The sequence below is a fragment of the Platichthys flesus genome, chromosome 21 (genome assembly GCF_949316205.1).
Source record: "Platichthys flesus chromosome 21, fPlaFle2.1, whole genome shotgun sequence".
Taxonomy (NCBI): domain Eukaryota; kingdom Metazoa; phylum Chordata; class Actinopteri; order Pleuronectiformes; family Pleuronectidae; genus Platichthys; species Platichthys flesus.
Window position 1 is genome coordinate 11,285,631 of NC_084965.1, and position 12,909 is coordinate 11,298,539.

Sequence of the window (12,909 nt, forward strand, 5' to 3'; positions counted from 1 at the left end):
TTGCACAGGAAGAACTTAAAGGACACTCCTATGTCACAGCAGACGATGCAGTGGATTGGGTTTTTTGAGTTTGCTGTGAAGTCCGAATGCTCCAAATAAGAAATAATTTAAGCAATTTAACTTGAGCTCAGTGGCCACGTTTCTCTTCCACACTGATGTTTCCACAGCGGATTTAAGAGGGGGTATAGAACACAAATAAAGGCAAATGGAGTCAACTTGGGAGAAGTCATCTGCCTTGCCTGGCGAGGGACCACGGATAACACAGAGGCGGTGCGCTGCAACGTGCGCTCAATGCCCTGTGGCTTCTAACCGGAGCCGACAGCGAGCTGAGACAAACCTCATCTCGGTTAAAGGCAATTCCCCTTCATAGTGGCTCTCCAGCCCTGAGCCTCTGGGCGCAAAACAAAGCCGGTCAACCTAATCATGAGAAAAGGTGAGTGGGAAGGGAAGGAGAAAGAAAGAGATGGAGGTAGGCTGAGAAACCGCTCTCTGTGTGTATGGGTCTTCACATGAGAGAGTGAGTGGGAGATACGGCTCTGCTACATCAATCCTGTGAACTCCAAGGCCCCTGGCAGGCTCTCAGTGGTGTTCATGTGTCTAAACCCCAGAATCATTGTGTCTGCTGCTCTCACAGTCGGACAGAAAAAACTACGAGATGTGCAAGTACCTGCTTTTCCTCATTCCACTCTTACACTTCTCTGCTTCAGGAGTGAAATATGGACATTCTCAGTTTTTTGCATACCCACACACATACCGCATCTACAAAAGTGTACTTACACCAACCCTCACTTTCATCCGGTGGAAATTTATGTAGCCTTTAAACTCAAAAGCACATCGGCTCATGCACGGCGGCACAGTCGAAGGGGCACACACCTGCGCACTTTTAAGCTTTCACTGCAGTGCACGGGAATAGAGGTCCATTGTGTGGGTGTGTGAGGCGAGATGAGCACTCAAGTCTAGTCAGCACATGGCTCCACCGAGCTGCTGGATAGACCTACTGCTGAGCACTGCAAGTACAGTACATCTCAATTTGTTCTGGAAGGGATCAAATTCTACTGCCTTGCAAATCTCACCGAGCAGCAGGTGAAGCACACAATGAATAAATGGAGAAGTGTAGGAAATATAATAGAGCCGTGTTGGAACCACTAGAGTCCAATCGGAGCCTGGATATCTGTGTCCATAAACTATCTATGGGGAGTCTGGCCGAGCTGGATATGAAGTCAATCAATGAGATCCTGGATAATTACAGACTGTGTATCAGACAGGATTGCTCATCATATTCCCATCTCGTTGGAGATGAAAGGGATATACATGGTAAACATAACCGTGTAAGTGAACTGTAAAAAAAGGGATTACGCTCTTATCCTCCAGTTGATTCAGGTCCGCAGCCTGATTAATAATCACGGCCGAAGTGAGGGACATTATTAATCTTTAACTCAGAACCGGCCAGAGACAGAAAGTAAAAGTCCTTCCAGGTCCGGAGAAGGTTGAAGAGCAGAGGTTGAGAAAGGACGACTCTATCATAATTACCATCATCAGTCACTCTCGCTCCTAATGTATCTGATCCTCTCCTGGAAATGAAAAATCTCAGTACTTACAACTAATATCACTCTGCTGAGGAGGAGATTCACCGCGCTGGACAATTCCGTGCGGATATTTGATTAAATTACTTTTTTTGTCTTCAAGGTGCACAGAGGTGAATTTAATCACAATTTGTTTTCGGTAGGAGAAGGGCATGTTGACAAACTAGCATTGATGTCACATGGAGTAATGATTCGGTAACATTCATTTAGTAGAATTAGCTGTCTGGTCTGTGGCTTTAAAATGGCTGGTGAAGAGGTTGTGTTTTATTTCCATGCTGCTACAACGTGACTAGACTTATGTGGTAAGTTGCTCAGAGTGTAGTTCACTTGTTGGCTATATTTCAGAATGCTAGGGGGATTTACGAGCTACAATATTCTTGGGGCTTTTCGCCAAGATGCTACAAAGTGTTGAGAAATCATCGACTGGAATGTAAAGCCAACGTGGGAGTGTCTGAAACCTGAGTTCTCGTGAACTACCACTAGAGGGCGACTCCATTTGTTGCAAAAAGAAGGGAATCGTGAAAATGACCCAACTTCTCACTTGATTTTTAATGTCAGCAATCATTTTTGTGGGCGTGCAGTGTCCTCAAGCCCTTAGTTTAACCAACACTCCAAATATGAGGACTTCTGGTTTGAAAAAAACAAGATACGCTGGCCAAATTGTCAATGTCAACAAACCAACAGGTGGTTTTATTGTTAGCGTAAGAGAGGGCTAGCTGAAAAATGCACATTTGAGCAGTGTTCCTGCCGTTATTTGGACCACAGCTGAATCGACTGCTTGACAAGCATAGCAGCAGTGACTGAGGGGCTTAGTGAAAAGTCAATTGTGAGTATTGGAAATGAAAAAATGTCCAATGAATAAGCCCATTAAACCCAGTCTGAAAATCCTACAGTGCAGATTAGTTTCTTTTTCGGTTGCGTTTTGTTTGGTGAACTTCTCTCGCTCTCACTTCCTGACACACGTGCCATTGATCAATAGCTCATCACAGGGCCCATTAGCAGGGCGGATGAATCTAATGGTGTGGTGAAATGAAGAGTTGGTTTAATCTGAAGCAGTAAAGCCTAAAACGAATTGATAGTTGTGAGATGAGAGAATGGGTCGCTGGTTGCTTTTCTTTAGGGTACGGCAGGGGTACAAATTGATCGCTAATTACTGATTAATTGTTAAACACTTTTGGCGAATGACTCAGTTCTTTGCAACTGGCAAGTTTGAGTAGAAAATAATCGCTGCTTGCAAATGAAGACTGTGATATTAATGTTTCATTCTGCTCTGTGCTGCGGGTTAATCAGCATTTCAAGGAGCAAATTAGTGTTTTTTTTGTGATGTTTTACTCTCACTTATTAGCGCCTTAATACCAGAGTTTTAAAAAACATGTTGATTGCTTTCCTGGCCCCTGTAATGATCATGAAGTGAAACAGGTGCCCAGTCGTTACACTTCCTCATTCTCCATTGTTTTCCAGTTAAAGGTAATCAATTTTCCTGTGCGAATGAATCCCCTTAAGTGTTCCTCTGCCTATGTTGAGTGGTTCCATTAATCAAATAGACAAACCATACCTCGGAGGGATGTTTGGTCCCCCGGTGTAAATTCTGAAAACACCCGTGAAACAAAAGAAACTTCATAATGTGTTAAAAATGAAAGATGTTTACGGCAGCAGAAAAGACCACAATACAAGTTACTCCCTCTGTCTTGTTCCCTCTCTCGCTTGCATCCATCTCCACCATGGCCGCCGCTGCCGCCACTCCCCTATGTGCAGACTCCACTCTTCCTCAGAGCATCGTTTCTCTCTTTCATCTCCTCCCTTCCCCATGAGCGGGTTCATTCGTCATCCGGCAGGTGATGAGGGCACCGTTTTTCACTCTGACCTCCACACTGTCACTAATGAGCCTTCAGCCATGCGTCTTCATGCCCCAGCAGCCAAGAGTGAGTGTTGGGTCAGGTAACGTTTGAAAACATTCGTACTTTCAGTTTGCGTAACACGTTCTGAGACACCAGCTGTGATGGACTTTCCACATGAGAAACTGTAATAAACAGTAGAGACTTGAAGCTGTCACATAGACAATAAAGCACGGGGGAGAAAATGGGTCTACGTTTCTGTGATTGACAACTTACCCGACACTGTATGAATGATCTTTATGCAATAAACTGCAGCCATCTGGTGAGGCAAACCGATAAAAACACTTGGAATGGGGCCCGCAGCTAATTATGCAAATACTGCTTTATTCAGGTTTGATGCAGTCACATCAACACCATTATATACGTATAATACTCAGACATTTATGATACAACAGCGGCATCAATCTCATCGGCCCGCCACCTACATGCCACAAATATCAGCTCCTTTGTCCCCTTCCATCAAAGTCGGGAAAATGTGCGTCTCAGTTATTAATGTCTCACCTCAAAAGCCTTCTCGCCCAGAACACCACCACACTCATGTCTTTTGTTAAAATTCTGACATCCCAAAACGTCAGTCTTAATAGACTCTCTGCTCGACCAGTCACAGGTAAAAAGGAGCAAACCAGTGAGATAGTGGATGTAGTGATACAATAACAAATGAAAAAGCAAGTAAAGGTATTTTTTTATCATTTTTAGATGGGGCTTTAACAAACATTCAAATACTTTCTAATGAGAACTGCAGGTGCATATTTATAGATTTTCATGAAACCTTTTTTTAACCTGTGCAAAATAAAACAAGAAATAAATCATGTTATGGAAAGTGCCAGATTAAATCAAGCCTCACATATCGACCTGGGCACAAGTCATATGTGCAGTGGAGATCCATTACATGCATGTATGAATGTAATCATTTACACCTGCAGGGTTGAAACTTTGTCCTCCTCGACCCAGGAAAGATGTGTTTTTGCCATGAATGATGTCATGAAATGATATCTGTCTATATGTCATTTTACAATAGGAACCAAGGTTTCAGCTTAAATCTGATAATGCTGAGGGACGTGTTGGTTCAGGTTTTTCGACATGTAAAGCAAAGTGACATCACATTTGCAGTTTCAAAAACACAAAGAGAACAGTATGTCAGGGAATTTTCCACCGCTGGCCACAATCAGGATTTAGTTACAGCCACGAGATGTTAAATATACCGTAACTTTGTTTAGACAAGAGCTTATAGGGCCATATAATCCCAGGTCCTAATACAAGTCTTGAATATTTAAGAAGTATTGTTACCATGTGAACAGATTTTTTTCCAGGATGTAAAACTTGCCCTGGCAACAGTCTCAGAGGGATGGAAGCAACGTCTTGAGGACTAGTTTTCATTTTGGGAAATATGCACACTCGCTATCTTGCTTGAAATACGATGAAAACACAGATTCCACACTTGTGTATCGATCAGAAGCAAATCCAAAGATCTTACAACACGTGTGATGTGATCAAACTTTGTTCTCGCTTGTTAGGATTAGTGCAGAAACCTTTTTGGCGCAGCTCTCTCTTTTTATCTAGACCAATGAGAAGGGTACTGCAAACAGTCCCACCAGCAAGATATAAATCCTTATACAAGTTCTTCTGCATCTGCCTGATACGAGAAGCCTCTTTGGATGTATTCTTTGATAGAGAGTTGAAGCCTGAATCAATAAAAAGAGGCTCGAAAAGAACATATTTCCAGCTGCAGAGGATAAGCACCAACTAAGTTCAACTTTACAAAGTTGCTGAACATTCAAGTGTTTGTACTTCTGATTTATTCAACCGGGAACTTGACAAGGCTGAAGTCTCCAAGGGTCAGGAAGAGGACATACCTGTGTGTCATCAGTATAATGATGGCAGTGTATTATTAAGTATTATGGTCTGTGATATAAAATATTCCACCTAAATCTACTAGCACCGATATATAACTGTTACCATTATCTGTGATTACATCGCGGCGGGTTATTTCAGTAATACAGTTAGTGTGAATTGAAATGCATGCCAAGTCAGATGCGATACCGATTGTGCTCGCAAACAACATTTATTATTAACTAAGGATCGGCTTATTGGAGATTGAATGGTAATTAAAAACTAAACTTTTCTTTTTTAATATTGCACCAGTGCACATTTTAGAGGACTGGGCAAAGTTCCAGATTACAGAGGTGCTCACTATAGTTAAAACAGTGTAGAGGCAAGAAATTACCCTTTTAAAAATGCAGTAGGAGGTGCGTGAAGAGGGCAGGAGGAAGTGCTGAGGTCCTCGACCGCTTCGATGTTCCAGAGTGACAGTAGAGCAGCAGTGCTTTGGCAGGGACTGAGGGAGGAGGATCGATGGCAAGAGTAGAAAAGTGGCATAGTAAATAATCAAGAAGCTTTAATCGTTATCAATGTTTCTGAAATCTGTAACTATCTCTGTTGTCTAATTTCTGAATTATAGCCCCCAGTTGTGCTCTGTAGCCATTTGGATCATGCTGCATTTCTTCTTTCTGATATTTTCATTCTGCCCTCAAACATTTTCTTTTATACCAGGCAACACTTTAGTTTTCTGTTGTCTCGGAGACATGGTTCAGACTGGATACCATGTCATCCTGAGATGACGTAACTTGCGTGACTAATTGAGAATAGTTGGCGAGTTTAGAGAGAGAAAGTGTTTCTTTAACACTTCTGGCAAAGATGGTTTCAAAAGAGAGAAGCTGTGGCATCAAAGACAATAAAAGCACCAACACCAGGTTGAGTGTAACTGGGTTTACTGGTGGGCCTTGTCAACAAGAAAGGGTAAAATAAAGAAAGTAGGTAAAAATAACGTAATGTAACTAGTGCACTATTTTTCTTCCTGACATGCAGTTATAGATTGGATACTGTGTATTTTAGTTTATGGGTTTGAAATGCTATGTTCATTGCCATGCTGTCTAATTCTGAACTACAAATACTCAAGATAATAACATTAACAACAAAAATAATAATACAATTCAGTAATTAAATTTACGGGTAAAAAAATTAAAAGTTAACAGCAAACAGGAAACTGTTCATAGCTATTTGAGGAATACAATTGAAAGACGTTTGAAAATATTTTAACTTTACAGAAAAGAGTCTCTTGTTCCAAACATGGTACTTAACATGTTACAAACCATTAACCAAAGTGGTTAAAAGTACCAGGGTTAAAAGCTATGTTCTAATATATATGAACAATGACTGCCAGAAGGAAAATTACATAAGGAAATTTGAGGGGAAGTGGGTAAATCTCACACCAGCATCATAAACAGATGATTTGTAACAGCCCTGAAGAAGTGCTTCTTCTCAGGAAGAGTAGAAATGGGACGGTGTGTTTGTCGACACAGATAATATGCTCAGTGATTTACACGCGTATGGCTTCATTCCCATCTCAGTAACTGTCAGCGCTGCACTGATATACATGTGATCTGGATGTAAAAGTTCATACAAACAGTTTCCACCAGACAACATTCTGGTTTGCTTGAAGTCTGGCTTTAATATATCAATTTTTACAACTTATATTGTTTGTCTGATATTGTTTTTGTTGGAAATAGTGATTCAAAGATTTTATGCCATGAATACATTTCCCTCGAGGCTATGTTGAATATTTCATATTGGATTTCTTGTGATATTAAATACAGTGGGTTGGATATGTTGCATGCAAATGTACATTAGCAGGTTGGGCTTCACCCCCTCTTTGGAATTCTAACGTTATCAGCGGAGAGGAAAGACCGAGACAATCAGCCCAAGTGTCCACTTAAAGACGAGCACGGAGGAGCGCCGCGTCTCAAGTGCAACTCAAGGGGAATATTCTCCAGGACTGAGATCAAGCAAAAAAAACTCAAAACAAAACCGGTAGGATATTGAAAATGAACCTTAAACTTCCTCATTAATTCCACTCTGTCAGAATAACAAATTTCATGTTGAAAAATGATTTTTGCCTCCTAGTTAGTGGGACAAAATGGAGGTACATTATTTGTCTAGATTTAGTAATGTTTTTATTTTTACCTATTCATACTTCTATTATAAGACTTATTTGACCCTTGTTTCAGTCCTCACATAAGGAGGAAATTGCTCTGCCAGTTACAAAGACAATTTCGTCCTTCAAAATAGATGAATGAGGGATTCCGGGATGTCATGTTTCCTTTACTTTATATTTGTCAGAAATAAAGATGATCACAAGAAAGCAGACAGGATGTCGTGCACTTGAATGCCAATAAAAAAAGAATTAAAAAAAAATGAGTAGAGAAGAAGATAGAAGTGATGACCTGAGAGCAGACAGGAAAAGCTCCATGACTGAACTGCAGCTCCTGAGAAAATGACATTTATTGGTGATATTTCATGTTATCATCAAGCTGGAGTTAGTCGGATAGAATATAGGCGACTATAAATGTCTGTGCCAGTTTTTTAAAAGAACACCTTTTCAGCCAATCTTCTAAAACTAAAGGTCTTTCATTTTGCTCCGATGATAAGAGGAGATAAAGTATTTCAGAAAGAACCTGAAGGCAGATATAAATCTCAATTACCTTGTCTCACTTCCAACAATACTATGAAGGACGCAACACACAATTTAAACATACACATAAAATGATCATTTCCAGTTACTGATTACCATCTATCCCCCCTACAACAAAGTGTCCCACAATGCAATGCACGTCACTAAAAAGCAAGCACTGATTATAAAAAATAACATATTTGCAGTATTAATACATATATTTGTAAAAATGCCAAATAATAAACAATCAAAATACGCAAAACAGATTTAAATGGAAACATCTGGTGAAGCAGGTAGAAAACGTGTGGTTGTTATATGCTCTCCTCATTGCAACATATATCCAGTTCATCCTGGTGAAGCTGTCAGTGCTCAGTTCTCTCTTTGCTGTATACCTGCTGCGGTTGCACCAGTCACCTAAAGCTACGCTCTTCATATATATTTCATAGATTTCTGGGTTCATGCATTTCTGAAACAAGAAATGTTCTCTACCCAGGTTTTAATCTGAGCTACATGAACTTCAGTTAACTTGTGGTTGTGTCTAAACCAAAGAGACGATGGAGAAGTTGGTTGCATCACTCACACAAAGTTCTAACCCTAACCCAAAAGGTGATGTACAAATGAGTTGTCCTTGTGTAATGACATTATTCTGAGATCAATATAAATATGACTTTCAAATCTGACCTGTACCAATTTTGCCTAGAGATAAAAAAAAAATGTAAAATGATGTGGTAAAATAAAACTTATCCTGGAAAATAAATATATATATATATACAAAAATAGGCTTACACTTACTACAAAAATAGTACAAGAAGTAGTGCGATTTAAATATAAAAAAAGAGATTTACATTTTCTAAAGCACAATCTTATACAAAAGCAATTAAAAGTAAAAAAATGTAGTAAGTTATTTGAAACAACTTGCGTGCTTACAATGACAACGCTGCTGTGCCAATAATAAGAAAGTATTATGTTCACCATTGAAGAATTGTTCATTAGCACCAGAGTATTTATAAGTTGTCAAACATTCAATTAAAAATACACAATGGATACAAGTGCAGGGTAGGGCCATTATTGTTTTTAAGTATAAGCAATGTACAACTCCTGTACAGAAAGGTACATTTAACATTATGACGTTAAAACTATTGTACGGTATAGTCATACTGTGACAATAGAAAACATTTTATTGCATTCAATATTATTTTGTGATTCCAAGAGAGTAAGCAATTCTACAGATATTAATTCATTCGAAATCTGGATTGATCATCACAGCTCTGTCGTCATGATTCTATGATCAGATTAATCAATGTGTGCTGAGAGAAAATTCTGATTTCAGACACTTTCCCACTATTGATACAACTCCCTGTAACAGACACCGCAGCAGCCATCAACAGCCCTTGTGAGTGAATCTAGCGCTGACAGAGCTCTTCTGTTCTGAACGCCCTCCCTCTGCACAGACACTGAGGAAGCTGAGCAGCGCCAGAGCACCTGGGCCCTCGGAGGAGAATCGGGGCTTGTGGGGAAGCTGGCAGGGAAACACGGAGGAGACATGGTGGGTAATTGGAGCGCGGCAATATCCGTCATCTTGGCCCGTTCCCTAAATAACAGCTTTGATTGAGGTGAATAGGCCCATAAAGGGTTGTGGTGGCACTGATAAGCTCCAGTGTGGCTTGGCTGGTGTTGCGAGAATCTTGGCATCCACGAGAACACTTGGCTTCCTGCGGCTTAGACCTGGATCAGTGGGACGGGCACCTGGGATTCCAGATGTCTCGTGGTGGAATCTACGGTGGCATCTCTCAACTGGCATTAGCGCCCACGGTGACATTCATCCTTCAGTCTGGCATGTCGGAACCGGCAGCGTCGTGCCAGCTTCCTATCTACCCACACATATCTGAGTGAGCGCTTCTGTCTGACACCGAAGAAAAAGCATTCGGAGCCTGTGCCGGAAACGGAGGGAACTGGACCGCTGTGCTGTCTGGAAACTTGGAGAGCTTCATCGACAACAGATGCTAATGAAAGTGTGGGATTCATGGTTGAGTCGAAGAAACAGAATTTTCAGCAAAGACGTTGGTGGATTGAAAAATATTTTTCTTAAAATTCTGCAGCCGGGGCGTAGCGGAGATTAGAGGTGCTTTGAAGAATCGCTCGCATCACTTTGCTTTGAATACATGGTAAAGTTAATCTGGACGAAAGCTGCACTGAGGAATGTTTGCGCCAAAACATTAAAGCTGAGAAAATATACTTAAGGGGATGCTTGAACCCATTGGGGGATAGTTAGAGCTTCTTCTGTCTGAGTGGGTCTATTTACAAAGCGGTAAATCCACAGCAGTGCTATATGTTGAAAAGCACACAGCGTCTGTGTGCGTACGGATAGACCCGTACTAAGTGTTACCCCTCCCCCTCCATCCACTGAATGACAGGCGTCTGTAATCACTGTTATTCTCCGACTGCAAAAGAACAACGTTTCACGACAGCGCATAAATGGTTGAGTAGTCTTCCCCGGGGTTGTTCAGTCAACATCTACTTCCATCACTTCTCCCAGCGTGTACAAACACAACGCTACAGCCCACATTCGTCACTGGGTTCTCTCCCTCAAAGCATTTTTCAGAGTGCTACTGTGCTGCCTGCATGGGGTCTCACTCCTAGACACAGCTATAACTTCTTCTGCTTCTCCCAGCAGTAATAAATGACTGAACAGTTCTGGCAGGATTATCCACTGGCACCATAACACCACCACCAGCAGCAGCTGCGGTGCCCACTCCTAGTCTGCGGAGGTCATTTTGAGGCATTTGTTTACCCATTTCCCGCTCGGGTAGGCGCTGAAAGGCCGGTTATCAGGCACGGTGATCAGTGGGAATGAGAGGAAATAAGCCCCGAGAGGAAAAACGATGAGGTGTTTAATGAGATGTTCATGCTCTGTTACCTGCCTGACAGGAACCATTTCACTCCCTCACCTTGTTTGTCACTCGGAGGCCTCCGTACACAGGCTGCTAATTGACACAGCTCCTGTTGCTCCACTGAAGACATGCAGAGAAACTGGGGGAAGAAAAGCATTTTTTTGAGAATGCATTTTTATCAAATAAATATTCAGTAAATTACCATACAGTGTTTCACTTGTTAATATTTTAACCAGTATCATCATATAATTGAGTTTACTATCTGTACTATTCAAAACGAGGATTAGCTTTCAGACATGCACTGAAGTCTGGACATTTGGAGAATCCAGGGGGCTTTTCCATGTGAGAAGGCAAATGTCCCAGTGGGATTTTTTCCGCAGCTTTTCCTGCCAGCGCCCCATGTCCGGGTGATACCATGTGAGAATACAGCAGGGGATTATCTGGAAAAATCATAGTGAGCGACTGGCTATGTTGGTGAGGCTTCTAACACTTGATGAACGCAAAACTGGAAGAATGCAAATTCAAAAGCTTGTAGAATTTCCAGGATACAGTGAAACGGAGTGCACATAAACCATTGAATGGCACTGACAGCAAATGAATATTGCACAGCTCAGAGAGATAGACCTGAGTTAAAAGGGCATCATCTCAATATATCACGGGTTCTCTTAAATATCTTGGACATGAGATATTCATGCATCACACGTTGTCTTGGATTCACTCGACTGGAGAGGAGATTGGCAGCGAGACCTCCAGCCCACACTAAATACACCAGACACTGATTTATGACAGTCAGAAAAATATAAATTTGCTAAAAATCACATTCAAAGCAGTTTCTCTGTGCACATTTGCGTATGGCAATTTGTCTTTTCAAGGTGAACCACTTCAAAAACTTAAATATACCATGAAATAAATAAGTAACCCTAAGAAGGAACAGTGAAATTCATTATTATTCAATAAACTAAACAACAAATGCATCACACATCCATAAACAAATTAGACAGACAACATTGCATTAAAACTCACATTCATAAAACACAATGACACAGCAGCTGACAAGGGAACGTGCATCACCAGGGGACAGATACAGAGAATCAGGTCTGAGAGAAAAGAAATATTTAAAGTTTGAAATGTTTCAGGGACCAGTTATTGTCACTGCTGTAAGATTGTACGTCTATTTAGGTGACTTGCTTACTTGGCGGGTATCAGTTCGAATCCCTTTAAGATATCCTCATATAAACTAAGATTTCAGAAATAATTGCGTATACAATTAAGTACAATTCCACGTGATGTTCCTCCTTACCTCCTTTAAAAGGTACGTCACAAGGATAAAGTGGCACAAATGGCCCTTTAACAAAACCAGACGTTTGATATAATTACCCTCATTTCACACACGTCCTTTTAACCATACGTCACAAATCAACTTGTGAGCTTACTTGAGCCAGAGAGGCAGCTATGAAGGTAGCTTAGCTTCTAGGAGCATCTGAACAGCTCATCCACATGCTAACATTCTAACCAGCTAACTCACCAGGATACCCCTCCTCCTTCAGAAGAAGTCACAGACTCTCATCCTCCTCTCCCTCGTCAGTAGGTCGGTGATTCTTCCATCTGGAGACACTGTCAGCATCACTTCAACTTTTATTGTTATTTAGTTTGTCTCTGATCAAACTTTCACTTCTCTCTGTTTGTCTTAATCAGACGCGGTCCTGCACCTGCTGGCAGTTTGGAGATGATGCATTTAAGGACCTTAAAGGAAGCCACGTAACTGCCATTAGCTTAAGGTGATGCGTTTAAGGAACATCAGTAACTGGGTGTGACCATAGGATGTGACTACTTCACACTTGAGGATAATTGTCAGATTTTTAGACCCGATTTGCCCCTTTCGACAAACGCAGGGCGTTCCCGACTGCCCAAATAATCCGGAAGTGGGTGGGGTTTACAAAATCATCTTAATGCTACTGATTGAGTTGGAGCCTCCCCAAAGAGAGCGAGCTGACAGCGAAAACTAATGAAGAAGAAGATGATATCGAGAGTTT

General features: G+C 41.2%; 1 long non-coding RNA gene across 1 annotated transcript in view; it reads right to left on the reverse strand.

The window, feature by feature from the left end:
• The window catches only part of LOC133932377 (uncharacterized), a 21,651-nt gene extending 9,055 nt beyond the window's left edge, over window positions 1-12,596 (reverse strand). Inside the window, exons 1-2 of the long non-coding RNA XR_009911945.1 lie at window positions 12,402-12,596; window positions 10,934-11,015 (exon numbers count right to left, since the gene is read on the reverse strand). This is a non-coding gene — a long non-coding RNA (uncharacterized LOC133932377). The remainder of the gene's footprint in view (window positions 1-10,933; window positions 11,016-12,401) is intronic.
• Window positions 12,597-12,909: the final 313 nt, after the last annotated feature.